Below are 16,735 nucleotides of genomic sequence, written 5' to 3'. Positions count from 1 at the left end.
AATTGCAACACTGGATAGGATTAATGTCCTATTAGACATTTCAGAAGAAAAGATAATGAACCTAAAGGCAGAGAAATAGAAACAACTGAAACGAACCACTGATAGAATAATAATTTTAAAATGAAAAAGAAGCATAACATCAATGAACTGTAAAAGCCTGTAAACATCTCTGTATGTATTTTGTAGTCCTTGAATTAGAGAAGGAAAAAAGGGCACAAAAAAAATTTTGAAAAAAATGGCCAAAAATTTTTTTAATTTAACGAAGCTCTAAACTACAGATCTAAAATGTATAAAGAAAATTACACCATGGCACAATAATCAAATTGCTCAAAACCAGCAATAAAGACAAGTTCATAAAAAAACAATCATAACAAAGAAGATATATTTTATACAAAGGAAAGAGATAAGGATGACAGGAACATCTCCTCCAAAACAATGCAAGCAAGCAGACAGGGCAAGAACATCTTTAAAGTACTGATGGAAACAAAATGCAAACCTTGAATTCTATTAGTTTTTTTTAGTGTTGGTCACTCAGTTGTGTCCAATTCTTTGCAACCCCATGAACTGTAACCCACCAGGCTCCTCTGTCCATGGGATTTCCCAGGCAACAATACTGGAGTAGGTTGCCATTCCCTTCTCCAGGGGATCTTCCCAACCAATGAATCAAACCCGCATCTCCTACGTCTCCTGCATTGCAGGCAGATTCTTTACCATCTGAGCCATACCCACAAAAATATCTTCAAAAACCAAAAGAGAAATTAAGACATTTTGAAAAAACAAAAGCTGAAAGCCTCATCACCAACAGATAAGTTCTCTGAAAATGTTAAAGGAAGTCTTTCAGGCTTCCTTTCAATCTTTCAGGAAAAGAATCTTTCAGGAAAAAGATATCAAATGGAAATATGAATTTGGGCAAAGGAATAAAAAGCAATAAAAATGATACTGCATAAAGAAGTAGATTTTTTTTAAACTATGGAAATCATTTCCCATGATAACTGATTGTAAATGAAAATAACAACATGTATAAGTAAAACATATGACAGCAATAACATGGAGTCTGTGAGAGGAGGAATGTAAACCTCGTATTAAAGTTCTAACACCATATGCAAAGTGGCATCTCACTTATATGTAGACTGTGAGAAGTTAAAGATGTGCTTTGTAAATCCTATAAAACCACAAAAATAAGAAAGCAAAGAGCTGTAGCTGGGAAAAACCAAAAGAGAAGACAAAATGAAATTATGAAAAAATGTACAATTAACCCAAAGTGAAGACAAAAAAGAAGAAAATGGGAACAATAACAGTTGGAATTCTTTTAAATTTTAAATAAGACGATAGACTTAAACCATATAAACACCTTAAATTTAAAGAGTCTAGAAACTTCAATTAAAAGATAGAAGTCATAATTTACAAAAATGAACTGTCCAATTATATGCTGACTATAGAAACACATTTTAAATATAAAGATACAAATAGGTTAATTGTAAAAGGATATAAGAAGATACAACATACTAATGTTACTCAAAATAAAACTACATTGGCTATATTACTATCAAAATACATATTTAAAGGAAAGATTATTACTCGGAATAAAGAAAATAATTTCATAATGATAATGATAAAATGCATGAAAGTCTTGTACATTGCAAACTATATACATTGTATAGAAGAATTAAAGGTGGCTTAAAAATCAGAGAGATATACTCTGTTCCTGGATCAGAAAACTCAACATTGTTAAGATATAAATTATAATCAAGTTAGCCTATCAGTTCAGTGAAATACCAATAAAAATTTCAACAGGCATTTCACTAGTAATCAACTCATTAATTCTAAAATCCATGTGAAATTATACAGGACCTAAAACAGCCAAAATAAATTTAAAAAAAGAATAACAAACATAATAACAAACTTATAACAAACAAATAACACCCTGATTTTGAGTTATTATAAATCTGCAGTGTGGTATTAGTGTAAGAAATTGGATCAGTAGAAGAGAATAGAGTCCAGAAACCAACCCATATGCATTTGGATAATGGATTTTCAACAAAGATGCAAAAGCAATTCCGTGGAAAAGGGATAACATTGTCAATAAATGATGTTGCAACAATTTGATATCCATATGCAAAAAATAAACTTAAATCCATGTCTTGCATCATATACAAAAATAACTCAAAATATCAATAGATGATCAATTTACATGTATAAACTAAAACTATGAAACTTCTTGTAGAATACTTTTGTGAGTTTGAGTTAGGGAGAGATAACACGCTAAAAACAGGATCCACAAAAAAGTAAATGGATAAGTTGGACTTCATCCAAATTAAAAATTTCTGCTCTTTGAAAGACATAAAATAATGAAAATAAAAACCCAAGAAAAGGGGAAAATATTTACCAAGCATGTATCTGACAAAAGACTTGCATCCAGAATACATAACAAATCTTCAAAATTCAGTAACAAGAAAACAAAACTCAAAAAACAACAACAAAATAAAAACAGAAAACTATCTGAAAAGACATATGACTAATGAAGTTGCAAGCACATGGAAAATAAGAACATGAAAATAATATCTCTATGACTAATCAATAGGGAAATGCAAATTAAAACCACAATGAGACACCACTGCATACTTTAGAATTGCTAAAATTAAAAAGAATGACCTTTTCAAGTGCTGGTGAGGCTATGCAACTCTAAATCACCTCTGATGTGATATAAAATGGTGCAACCACTCCAGAAGCCAGGTTCTTAAAAAGTTAAACAGGGATCTACCATATGGCCCATTCTATCCCTAATTTATCTAGTCAAGAGAAAATAAAACATGTGCCCATAAAAAGATGTGTCCAAACATGCTCACAGTGGTTTGAATTATAATAGACCAGACCTGGAAATAACCCAAAGGCCAATAGCAGGTGAATGAATAAACAAACCATAGTATACCCAAACAATGGAATAAGAAGGACCACGATATTGCTGTACTATGAACGAATCTGAAAATAATTATGCTGAGTGAAAGAAGGCCAACTGCAGAGAACATACTGTATGATTGCATTTAGATAAAATCCTAGGAAATGTGAATTCATATATAGTGAGAGGAAGCACACTGGTGTGGGTGGAGGGAGGGAACAAAGAGCAGCAGGAAGGAGCGATTACAAAGGGGCAGAGGGAGTTTCAAGGTGATAGGTATTTTCATTGGTTGTAGTGATCGTTTCACAAGTTATATATGTATGTATATACATATGACAACAAATTCCCTGTTTTAACTGTGTGTGCTTAGTCACTTAGTCCTGTCCAACTTTTTGCAATCCCATGGACTGTAGCCCACCAGGCTCGTCTGTCCGTGGGGATTCTCCAGGCAAGAATATTGGAGTGGGTTCCCATGCCCTCCTCCTAACCCAGGGATCACATCCAGGTCTTCTGCATTGCAGGCAATTTACTGTCTGAGCCACCAGGGAAGCCCTTAACTATGTTTAATTTTTTGTAAATAAAAATAATTAGTATGGTTTCTAAGAACAATTCTACTTAAAAAAATGAAATCACCTTTGAAAAATCACATTTCCAGCAGACTCGAAAAAAACAATTTTCTGATGAAATATTGATTAAATTGTCCAAAATAAGCCACAGGATATGAATGTTAAACAGTTATGCTAGTTCTGGTTGGCGTAACAGCTAGACAGTCTGAAGGAAAAACAATGACAGCTTCACTGAACAGAACTCAGCAGAGCAAGAAGCCTCTCCAGAGCTAACAGGGTCCTTCAGAGCTATGTTACAAGTGGGAGGAAATTGCAGCTCTTTCTAGTGGCTTGGTGTGTATTCCTGGGCCCCGCTGGCTTCCAGAAAAGCGCGGGAGGAACTTGCCTGAAGGAAGACGGGGAGGGCGGGAAGCTGCAAAAACAGAAAAGCTCCCATAAACCCAACCAGAAAGTCAACACAGAGAAAAAGCAGATGGAAAAGTTACACAATTCTGTGGTCCCCGTAGAATGTGCAGAAGGGCTTCGAGGTGTGACAGACAGTGAGATGGGACATTTAGTTCGTGAAAGGCTGGGAGGCCTGGAATCCTCACCAGATCAACCCCACCCCATGGCAGAAGAAAAGCCCAGAACTGGTGCTAGTTCCTCTCCTGTGTTCTTGCACAGGCAGCAAGAGCCTTGTGGAGCGGTGACCGGGGCTGACCCCAGGACACTGGGTCCTTGTCTTCAACTTTTATGACTCCTCAGTTCTGCTTCCTGACTCTCCTTCTATGTTGCTGTTTCCGTCTCTCTCTTCCCTTGAATCTCCTCCTTCCTTTCAATCTGCTTTAAATGATAGCTGAACAAAGCAGGAAATACATCAATGAAGTATGTGAAAAACACTTTTCCAGCAAATATGTACTAAAGAGCATCGATGTCCCAGAAACTGTGGTGGGTACCAGAGTGAGCCAAGGAAGAATGAACAACTCAGTGTGAAACCAAAGTGGTCAAAGGAAAATGATGCTTCGCAAATGATCCATGCATGTGCGGAGCACAGGGAATCAATGACAGAGGGAGCCTGGGGAAAGGACAGCCAGCCTTGCCCCGCAGAGGTCAGGGCAGAAGTGATTGAGCATATGAAGAGGTGTTTGTCAGTCCAATAAGTAAGGGGGCGGCCAGAAAAATGTGGGCATTCCATGCAGCAACCCAAGTGAAAAAAGCAAATAGTGCTGAAGGGAAATTTCTATGATTGCCAAGCAGAAACCCAGTAGAGTTAGAATGAGGATGAATTTATGGCTAAAGCGGATGCCAGTTAAATATTTCCTAGAGCTAGGCTTGTGCAAGCTGCTAGCTCAGGGCCATTAATTTTTTTCCTCCAGAAAATGCGGAGTTTTACTAAATTATCACTAACTGTGGCTTTAATTTTGTGACCCCATGACACTCCCATGTGTTTGCTTTAGAGCCTCTGGTCTCTCCCTGCACCTGTCAGCCTGACATATCCATTGTACTTTCCAGAGTGTGGAAGATGAACAGTATCTCATATAAATGAAATCCACAAGCAAATCTCTCCTTTGAAGTCAGAGCAGGTTTTGCCCCAAAGTCTGGTCTTTAGATGTAGTCACAGACAAAGCAGGGTGATCTAAAAGTTAATATTTTCAACAAGCAGTGCAAAGGAAGTAGTAGATTTGACATCTGCACAAGTTTGCCAGCACTTATATATATATGCGACTCACAAAGCAATGGTCATATCAGTTCAGTTGCTCAGTCGTGATCGACTCTTAACAACCCCATGGATTACAGCACATCAGGCTTCCCTGTCCATCACAAACTCCCAGAGCTTGCTCAAACTCATGTCTGTCAAGTCGACGATGCCATCCATCCATCTCATCCTCTATCATTCCCTTCTTCCCCTGCCTTCAATCTTTCCCAGAATCAAGGTCTTTTCCAATGAGTCAGTTTTTCCTATTAGGTGGCCAAAGTATTGGAGTTTCCGCTTCAGCATCAGTCCTTCCAATGAATATTCAGGACTGATTTCCTTTAGGATGCACTGGTTGGATCTCCTTGCAGTCCCAGGGACTCTCGAGAGTTTTTATAGCATAGATAACTACTCACTCTGTGTCCTCCATCACCCTTGCTCTCAGGAAATTACAGAAGATTCAGCAGAAGACCTGCAAAGGACTGTATGCTGGACAAGAACATTCTGTCTGGTTTGTTCCTACTTCTGCTGACCTTGTGATCCCACACTCCTTGTCTGCCCTGCTGAAATGTAGAATTGTACATAGGAGTTCCAAATTCTTATACTACAAAGAGAAATCTTAGGAGACCTAAGAAATGAATTCCAGATTGAGTCATGGGGCAAACTGCAGCCCCTTAGTCTAGCTTCTTCTAGGAATCAATGTGAAAAAGATTTAAAAAAAGGCATGGATCATGCAACCAGGTCAGACCCAGCTTGTATTCCAGTTCTGCCCTTTCCTGGTTGAACAATGCTTAGCAGGATAGTGGCTTTCTCTGCTTTTCCTTGTCAAGTGGGAATAATAACATCTAGTGCAAAGGATTGCTGAAAGGATTGGAGTTAATGCCTGTGAAGGGCTTGGCGTGGTGCCTGGGAGGTTTTAAGCGCTCACTAAGTGAGTCTAAGATAATATATCCACTGCAGGAGGCCTCGTCTGTGTCTCTCTGGTGACATATAATAAAAGCTGGGGTTATGAAGTTAATATAAGTGGAAAATGAAATATAGTCCAGCTGCCCTTGAAAATCACTTAAAAAGGTGCCATGGCAGAAACCAACATATTCTTACTCCAACACAGCACAGTAGTTTTCTTTTCCAACCCAGCAATGTTACAGATTACCTTTTTTGGTTGCCCATAAGATAAAGTAATTAGTTTGTGTTTAAAGACAGCATTCTACCCAGGTTCTAGAGTCGTGCAGTTAAGGCAGCCGGCAGAAGAAATAGCGGGATGCTCTGTTTCCTCATTTGCCTAAAAAAATAATAACAATGCATTAGGTGTCTGTCCTCCTTACAGCTTTATCATGAGGGTCAAAATAAGAAAATGCAGGGGGAAAAACCTATATTTGGCTCTAAGATACTTACAAGTTAAAAATATTGAGTATATCTGACTTCGTGCAGTTGACAACAAAGCATCCGGAAATTCCTGATCACAATAAAGAAGCCTGAAATAAAGAAGATTTAAAATGTAAAGATTGATACCAATCACCTCTAGTTGTAGCCCAAACTTAGTTCTATAAACAAAAGGCAAGGAAGTTAGAGATGCCCAGCTTGATCATAGATAGCAAGTGTGATTTTACCCAAAGAAACTGAACTGTGTGTATTGCTACCTTCTGTACAGGCAGAACAGAGAAGGATCTACCAGGAGGTCAGACTCAGGGAGAATTCAAGAACAAGGTGAAGTCAGTGTAACACAAATTCTCCTTAGCTGATGGGAATCTGAAAAAGCTGTTCCCATCTCTTGAAGTTTCCCTTTTCCATCAGGTCTAATATGCATATTTTAAAGCATTTATCGATTCTAAAATCAGCTGTACCTGAAGTAAGAGAGTCTTAGAATTACTGGCAGTAATATATTGTAGTTGTCACTGACTGCATGCATGAACTTGGACTTGGCTTTTCATATCATTTTCATTTCTGTGTCTGCTGCTGCTAACAGCAGTTGTGTTTTGTCCTGTTTCAGTTTCACAACATTTCAGTTGTGTCCGACTCTGTGCGACCCCAGAGACGGCAGCCCACCAGGCTCCCCCATCCCTGGGATTCTCCAGACAAGAACACTGGAGTGGGTTGCCATTTCCTTCTCCAATGCATGAAAGTGAAAAGTGAAGTCGCTCAGTCTTGTCTGACTCTTAGTGACCTCATGGACTGCAGTCTACCAGGCTCCTCCGTCCATGAGATTTTCCAGGCAAGAGTACTGGAGTGGGTTGCCATTGCTAAAACACTACAAAACAGCTCTTTCAATGAGTGTAAAATAAAAATTTTAAGTGGTATCAAAGTGATGGATCACCATGTGATGGCAGAATTCTTGTCTTCTTCCTCCTTCTCTTCCTCCTGCTCCCTGGTGGTTCTTCTTGCATTTGAGGACTTCTGAAGTGAGATGAAATGCAGTGATTCTACAGAAGAGACATTGCTGAATTACACTCAATTTTAAGATTCTTCAATTTTCTCCTTATCCTCGTTCTAGACTCATGAAATCACTTCCAATTATAAATTAGCTTCCCAAGTATCTAGACACATGTTAGACATGAGGATCCCAGGAAAGATACTCCTTCTTGTACATCAGTAATAAAGTCTGGTTTTTCACTTCCATTGCCTGAAGCTTTGACAGGCAAGTTGAGAACCCCTGAGTCTGAGCGTTTTGGCCAAACACGGACTCTCAACTGGAAAATCTTCAGGAAAGATGCCAAACCATGGTGATCTCATCACATTTCTGTCCCCCTTCAAGGCTCTGCCTGGGCAGCCAGCCGGACTCCTACAGGACATCACTGTCCTCTCTCTCCCTGCACAACTTGGTCTTAATGCTTAGTGCAGCCTCTCGCATTAAATCTCCCTCATGTGTCAGTCCTAACATTCGCCTTCATGTTGGATCTTGCCCTCGCCTTGCCCTGCTCTCTGGGGCAGGACAGCTGATCTCATTCCGCCTGCACTTTCCAGGTCCTCGTGCAGATGCTTTAGCTTGGATTCTCTCAATGTGAGGGAAGGACAAGCAATGAAAAAGGGAAAGAAAGGGTAAAGCCAGAACTTCCCTTCTGTTCCTTTACCTCAAAGGGGCTGGCAGATGCTGGCTCTGTCTGCTCCGTCTCCAGCTCCCCAGGAAAACTTGTGGTTTCAGCTTGCTCCAGGGGACCCCAGCTCCTTGGCTCTGGTCACTCCACCTCCTTCCTCTGTCCTTCCTGCTGAGCAGTGGGAGCTTTTCACTGCTGTCCTGGATTTCTCTATTGCCCTCCGCTCCCTGCCTTCCAATCCTGCATAAGCCATTTCCTGCAACAGCTGGCCTGGTTTGTTTCCCTGGTCGCATCATGACTAATACCTACAGGTCTGTATCCTCAACGTGATTATGAGCTGCTGGAAGTCAAGAACCCCACCCCATGTCTCTGTACACTTACATTTGAGTGAGTACGTGATAAATTGTTGTCCAGTTGAAACTATGTCACATGAAGTTTAAGCTGACAAATCTGACGGACACGAGGTGTCATTTTTTCCCTTTTTTGACTGCACCACACAGATTGAATTGAACCTGGGCCATGGCAGTGAAAGCCCAAAATCCTAACCATTAGGCCAGAGGGAACTCTTGCTGTTCATTTTAAATGGAGACATTTGTTGCTATAGTTAAAATATGAGTTGATTTAAGAAAATCACATGTACACATTCATGCACTTTCTGGGAGCATGGGTACCTGTAAAATAATTTCCTTTGAAATAATCACTGAACATTAACTGAGCATCTAGTAGGCACCTTAAAGAGATGATTTATAATTCTCATCATTAAGATCTGTGATGCGCAGTACTGGCCCCATTTCACAGATGAGGAAACTGAGGTTCAGAGATATTGAGTAACTATTCCAAGTTCACACACTTGGCTTGTAACTTGGTCTAAACAGACTCCACTAATGCTCAAACTTTAAGCACTGCAAAAATCAAATATTTGTAAAAAAAAAAAAAGCAAAATTAAGGTCCATACCCAGAGAATCTAATTTAGCAAGTCAGAGGTGTGACCATTTATAACATGCATGATTTGGATATTCATTTATAACATTCCCACCTGATTTGGATGCATTTTCAATCACTGCTGCTGCTAAGTCACTTCAGTCGTGTCCGACTCTGTGCGACCCCATAGACAGCAGCCCACCAGGCTCCCCTGTCCCTGGGATTCTCCAGGCAAGAACACTGGAGTAGGTTGCCATTTCCTTCTCCAATGCATGAAAGTGAAAAGTGAAAGTGAAGTCACTCAGTCGTGTCTGACTCTTTGCAACCCCACGGATTGCAGCCCACCAGGCTCCTCTGCCCATGGGATTTTCCAGGCAAGAGTACTGGAGTGGGATGCCATTGCCTTCTCCAATTTTCAATCACATCCTGAGAAATACTGAACTACAGCACAAGGAAAATATATCTGTGTTAAATTAGCTCGCTTATACACCCCAAGAGCCTAGTCAAGGGCCTGGTACTTAGCCAATGATCAATAAATTATGGTAGAATTAATAAAAGAATGAATAGCTTAATCATTTTTGATTGAGTTCAAATCCTGAATATTTTCTATTACTATTCACTAGCTCTTATTTTGGATACCATTCCAAAGCTTATTCATTTATTAACTCATTCAATCAACACTGGCTTAACCCAACCATACTCTTGATCTCCTCTTACTGAAATTTATATTATATTCCTTATTTTTTAGATGGGGAAATGAAAACCCAGAGAGGTAAAATGATTTGTGCAGAACCACCCAGCTCACCTCTCTGATGACAGAATTTGAACTACTTATAATTTTTTTATTTTCCTGCTGCTCTTCTAGATTGAGTCTGGAACATCCAGATAATGATGAAAATGCATGCATTTGTTGACCAACTATAACCACAAAGTAATTTAGCATCATCTCATTTCCCTCCACAATAATATGCATTATCCTCATCTTATAGTAAGGTTATTGAAAATTAAATCTATCAGTAATTTAGCAAGCCACACAGCCATGTAATGGTTGGGTCATTTAACCTAACTTACCTCTTATTTGAGCCTGAAATTTCCATATTTGGAGCAAATTCATTTGTTTCTGGATTGTCCTCATTTTCCCAGAATCATTTTTAAAGTATAACTATTTATATGCAAAATTATTACTATTCACTCTGGAAATAAAGAGGGGGAGAGGGGTGCAGAGAGGGCACTTGGTGGATGGCATATGAGTTCAGATATAATCCAGGATCTAATTTTATTTCCTTAACTGATAAACAGATCACTAATTCAAGACAGATTTGACTTTTGTTGAAGCACAAAAATATATAAAATGACCACAAGATTAAACTTTCCAAATAGTTGCAGCAACATTTCTTTATAAGTTTTGGTATTACTCTTGAGTATTATCACATTTGACATAATTATACCTTATAAATACCTCAAACTTGTAATGACATCCTTTCAAGAATTATTACTAATTATTGTACTTGACATGACAAATTAAACATGTTGTTTGACGTAATTACACTAAATAATTCAAAATGCTAATTATGCTTAGAAATAGCAATTAGCATAATTAAAGAGAAAAAAACTGCTGGAAATTTCAATACTGATTCAGTATCACAAACTGGAATTTTTCAGAAGATTTTAATAAAGATTGACGGATGTGATTTATAAAATTGTAACTTTAATCAAAAATGATGAAACATTATTAAAGACTTTATATGTCCTGGAAGAGACAATAAGAAAATAAAAGGGAAGAACTTGATCTTGTGTAAAGGGCTAAGTCTGCAGAGGTAGCCAGACTTGAGTGTGAATCTGACCTGGCCATTGCTGGTTGAGTAACTCTAGTTTGGAGATGGAATCTTTCCAGCATTTGTCCTCTGCCAACGGGGATTATATTTGCCTCAAGGCCTAATGTAGAAATCGGTCTTGGAGAGATTTTAGTGCTCCTATGTTCATTGCAACACTATTCACAAGAACCAAGATATGGAAACAACCTAAGTGTCCAAGAAAGGATGAATGGATAAAGAAAGTGTGCTTTACACACACAGTGGAATATGATTCAGCCATTAAAAGGAAGGAAACTCTGCCATTTGCAACAACAGAGATGAATCTTGAGGACATACTAAGTGAAATAAGTCAGTCGGAGGAAGACAAATGAGCTTCCCTGGTGGCTCAGCTGTGAAGAATCTGCCTGCAATGCAGGAGACTCAGGAGATGCAGATTCAATCCCTGGGTAGGAGAGATCTCCTGAAGGAAGAAATGGCAACCCACTCCAGTCCTCTTGCCTGGAGAATCCCACGGACACAGAAGCCTGATGGGCTACAGTCCATTGGGTTGCAAAGAGTCAGATGGGACTGAGCATGTGCACATGCACAGAGAGACAAATATGGCATCATTCTGATAGGGGAAGCAGGCTGATTGAAACCGCCCACCCTGGCCAGGCACCATAGTAACCATTTGCATGAGTTGTTTTACTGCAGGAGGTCCTGGTAAGGAACAGGGAACTAATAAGCCACCACCAACCAGAAGAGTTCGGGAAAGGTCAAAAGGAGACACCACCTGTCCAACCACCTCCCAGAATCCCTCTCTCTGGCATCCATCTTGGCTGAACAAGGTGTGCACCACCAGGAAGAACTCTGAGTCAGAATGATTGGCTAAAGACAACCCAGAAATTAGTCCCATCACCATAAAACCCGGGACTGCAAGCCATGTGACAGAGCAGTTCTGCTGGGTTCCCTCACCCTCCTGCTCTCCACACAGGTGCCCTTTCCCAATAAAATCTCTTGCTTTGTCAGCCCATGTGTCTCCTTGGACAATTCATTTCCAAGTGTTAGACAATAGCCCAGTTTCGGGCCCTGGAAGGGGTCCCCCTTCCTGCAACAATTCCACATATATCAATAGTCTAAAATAGCCAAATATATACAATCAAAGAATGGAATGGTGGTTGTCAGAGGCTGAGGGGGGGGGGGAAAGTATGGTCACTGTTACTGATCTACATGCATGAAGTTTCAACTCAGCGAAATGCATAAGCTCTGGAAGTCTACTGTACGACTTCAAGCCTATGGTCAACAACAGTGTGTTGTGCACTTAAAAACAGGTTAAGAGGGTCGATCTCATGTTGTGTTCTTAGCAGAATAAAACAGTTTGGTTTTTTTTTGTTTTTTTTTTTTATGAATAAGCTAATGCTTATTCCCTTGTGGCTCAGCTGGTAAAGAATCTGACTGTGATGTGGGAGACCTGGGTTTGATCCCTGGATTGGGAAGAAACCCTGGAGAAGGGAAAGGCTACCCACTCCAGTATTCTGGCCTGGAGAATTCCAAGGACTGTATAGTCCATGGGGTCGCAAAGAGTCAGACACTACTGAGCGACTTTGAGTTTTTCACCACTTTCAAGGACATAAAATGCCTGACATAGCACATGCCCTCTAGGAAGAGCTCAAAAAATTCAGGTTCCATGTATCCTATTCATTAAACATAGAAATATATTGGATGTGAAATTCTAGGCTACTTGGAGAAAAAAGAAGGGAGGTAGAAGGTAGTTAAAAAAATAAATGATCTAAGAAGGAGGGGAAATGATCTCTAACAAATATGCTTTCAAGGATAAAATGAGGTGGTATTTGAGAAGATAACTACCAGGGTGCCTGGCACAGTCAGCTCTTCATAAGTGATTGTTTCTTTTCCCATTTATAAAAACAGATTTTAAAAAAATTGAAGTATAGTTGATATGTTAATTTCTACTATACAGCAAAGTGACTCAGTTATACACATATACACCTTCTTTTTTATATTCTTTTCTATCATGGTTTATCACAGGCTATTGAGTAGCATTCCCTGTGCTGTACAGTAGAGCCTAGTTGTTTATCTATCCTATATATAATAGCTTGCATCTACTAAGTCCAACCTCCAAGCCCAACCCTCCCCAGTGCGCGCATGCTAAGTTGCTTCTATGGACCGTAGCCCTCCAGGCTCTCTCCAGCCCTCCATGGGCTTCTCCAGGCAAGAATACTGGAGTGGGTTGCTATGACCTCCTCCAGGGAATCTTCCCAACCTAGGGACTGAACCATGTCTCCTATGTCTCCTGCTCTGGCAGGCGGATTCTCTACCACAAGGGCAACCTGGGAAATCCATTATTTAACATACTCTACAAAGAAAGGGTCAAGATGTTAAGTTCAGGTATTTTAAACTCCCTTCACCTATAAACTCTCAGAGAGTAGGGAGAGTATCTTTCTAACCTTGGTATCCTTGGCTGGCTCTCATACCACTGCTCCACCTGGGAAACTTGAAAAATTTAGATGTGTCCAAAATGAATTAGTTGAATGGGGATTTGAACGCAAGTCTGAGACTGAAGTAGTCTTTTTGCATTGTGTTTCTCTGTCTTAGGGAGCAGGTCTACCCCAGTCAAGGCCCCTCCTTACCTGGCTCCTGTGGGTGTGTTCTCTCATCCTCCACGAGGGCTGCAGCCACCTCTGCTTCTCCTTTCCAGAGATACAGCTCTGCGGGACTCTCCAGGGGAATGTCAGGACTAGAGAGGCAGAGCTAAGAACTAATGTTAGTTGCTCAGTAGCATCCGACTCTTTTCGACTCCATGGTCTGTAGCCCGATAGGCTCCTCTGTCCATGGAATTCTCCAGGCAAGAATACTGGAGTGGGTTTCCATTCCCTTCTCCAGGGGATCTTCCTGACCCAGGAATTGAACTCAGATCTCCCCCACATTCCAGGCAAATTCTTTACTGTCTGAGCACCACCTTTATTTGGATCTTGACAGTTTTCCTCTTATCTGTAAAACACTGTGATACAGCAACTTTTTGTCTAGGAAAGGCAGCCTATCAGACATCTCATCAGGGAAGAATTACTGTCACAGACACTCATTTTTTTTTTTTTTCAAGATAAAAAGACAGACAGACTCTTATTACAATGTAAATGAGCTGACTGGCAGGCACTCACTCCCCCGGGGAGGTTGGGGAAAGGCTTTGACTATGGGGCTCAGGAGCCCTGTGGAGGCAGCAGACACAGGTCTGTCAACCCAGCTCGTGATTACAGACTGAACCTCCCATCCTCAGACCTCAAACTCCACAGCACAAATGAGTTCTTGCAGCCAAAATGAGAGAAGAACAAAACGAAGTGGGTCCTCAGTTTTAAAGCCCTACTGTATGCAAGTAACTTTGCTAAGCCCTTTGGGGGCGGCAGATAGGGTAGAGTTGGGGTGGGAGAATAAGGTAAGGTTATTATAATCATGTAGAAAAGACACGTTTCCTTAGCATTTTACCCTGGGAACTCAGGCATGATACAAAGAACATGGTTCATAGAATCAGGAGAAACGATTTAGGTGTGAAGAAAGAGAGGCGATGATTTAATCCATGGATTGTGTGGTGTGAACAGGTCCCAGTTTTTAAGGAGGATGTGTGGCTGGGGAGAAATGTCTTCTCGAGACAAAGAGGGTGAGACACCAGTCTGCCACTTACTAGCTGGGTGACCTGGGGAAAGTTCCTTAATTTCTCTGGTCTGAAGTTACTCAGATATAAAATAGGTGAGGGTCACAGAGTGGCTAGAATCAAACTTGAAGGGCCTCTTTCTCCTGCACTTCATGTCTCCGAGAGGAGTCACGCTGAGATGCTTTTCTGCAAGTCTCAGCTTCATTCCTTTCCTCTTAAGCCACCATCATTTATTCGACAACCTAAGTGAATACACTGAGGATTCATTCCCCATCTATTTCAAGTGTACAGGTCCTCACCTTTTCTGGGGTTGGTACATACTACAGGAAACGTCTCAATTGCAGAAATGTTAACTATTCTAGCCAACTTCCCATGTAAGTTTAGGAGCCAAGTTGTCGCCATTTTGTCCTCCTGGGTCCATTCTCCCCTGGCTTCTTAGCCTAGCATGGAAGGCGTCTCCAGCTTCCTCCCCTTCTGGCTCCTTCAGATTTATCTTCTGGCCTTTTGTATCATGGCTTTCCTTACCATCTCCAGGGCAAAAAGACTCCAGATGGTGCTTCTTCCAGGTCTGAGCTGGAAAGGCGGCAGATGTACACCAATCTATCTTCAGTGCAGTGAAGAATCCAGTACAGAAGTTTAGGGATGAGTGTGAAATGACCCTCAGAGGATGTGTAAGAAGACTGCGTTGCTCCAGACAGAATGGCCAGAGAGAAAAACCTAGCCCAGAGGCAGAAGCCTCTGTTAGAAATGCTGGTTTGTTTTGATTTGTGTTTTCTAAATTGGAGGAAACATGAGTGTGTAATAAGGTGAAGAAGAAAAAAAAGTAAGAGGAAATACAGAGTTTAAATGTATTAGAGAACTGGAGAGAGAGTGAGCATGCGGACAGCCTGGGACAACACAGCTGGGGAAGGTCTGGCAAGAGGAAACCCCATCTTGTAGGAGGTGGTAAATGCCAACTGTCCCCCAGGGATTGCTAATGGAAGGCTGAGAGAGAAAGCTCTCAGATGCAGGAGGAAGTTAGGATCCTTCAGCTTCAGCTTGGGAATCTGGGATACATCATATACGGCAGAAATAAGGGAGAGTGGGAGGACAGGAAGAAGGCACAAAGTTTCATGAACACTTCCCACATTGGTGTCTATTAACGTATTGAGTTATCATGGCATTAACCCGGGTGAGCTCTCACAGCTGAGAGACGTTAGATAACTGTCCTCGATGTTAGATTTTCATCTGTGGTCCAGCTAAGATTTGAAACTGGGTCTACCCAACGGCACAGATTACGTTTGTCCTTTTTTTTTTTCCTCTCCCCTATTTACCCATGCTTCTTCCTGCTGCTGTTAACATTTTTTTTTTGTTAATGAATTTATATAAGGTCAAGTGTTCTTTTATGGTCTTCTGAGCTACCAGCCAAGAAAAGTCTTTGTATACCAATAAATGAATAAGAAACTGATTTTATTTCTTAGAATCAAAAGAAAATAGAAATCAAAAAGTCTCTTCTTGGATTTCCTTTCTCAGCTGAGTACCATTATGCTAACAGTAGGTCAAATTGGAAATCTACGGAGTTGTCCAGGACTCCTTTCCCCTGGGACATGTCCTATGACTTTACTTCCTAAGCAACTTACTCTCCCTTCTGGGTTCTGATTCCTCACTTCACTTCCCCAGAAGGCCTTTATCTGCCTCTTCAGCTTTTCTTCTTGTCCATCCTCATCTCCCCTTCCATTCCTTATGACCCTATACCCCCTCAGACATTGGGGTCTGTTTCTTATCACCTCAATTATTCTGTACACTCATGGCCATGATTGCAGGTGTCCTACTTTCTGGGGGACCATCTAACTCCCGCTTCTGTCCTGGTACACCTGTCTCACAAACATCTATTTGGCTTGCAAAGCCTTCTAAGGAGCCTTCTTGACCTATTTTCTTCTCCCGTCCCCTCAAGAGCATTTTATTCAAGTCTTTGTACAGAATTCCAGGAAAGAATCACCTTCGCACCTACTTGCTCGTACATCTCTTACTAGCCTGTGAGCACCTTGAGTGCAGAAGCGTTCCAATTCATCTTTACATCCCAGGATCTGGCACATGTGCGCTGGATGAAGAAATGAATGAATGAATCGATCAGTCAATCACAGTTGACCTTTGGCTTGTTGTTGTTCAGTTGCTCTGTCATGTCTGGCTCTTTGCAACCACATGGACAGCA

Source organism: Bos indicus, chromosome 11 (assembly GCF_029378745.1).
Source record: "Bos indicus isolate NIAB-ARS_2022 breed Sahiwal x Tharparkar chromosome 11, NIAB-ARS_B.indTharparkar_mat_pri_1.0, whole genome shotgun sequence".
Taxonomy (NCBI): domain Eukaryota; kingdom Metazoa; phylum Chordata; class Mammalia; order Artiodactyla; family Bovidae; genus Bos; species Bos indicus.
The sequence above is the reverse complement of the archived record's forward strand: the minus strand, read 5'-3'. Positions refer to the sequence as shown.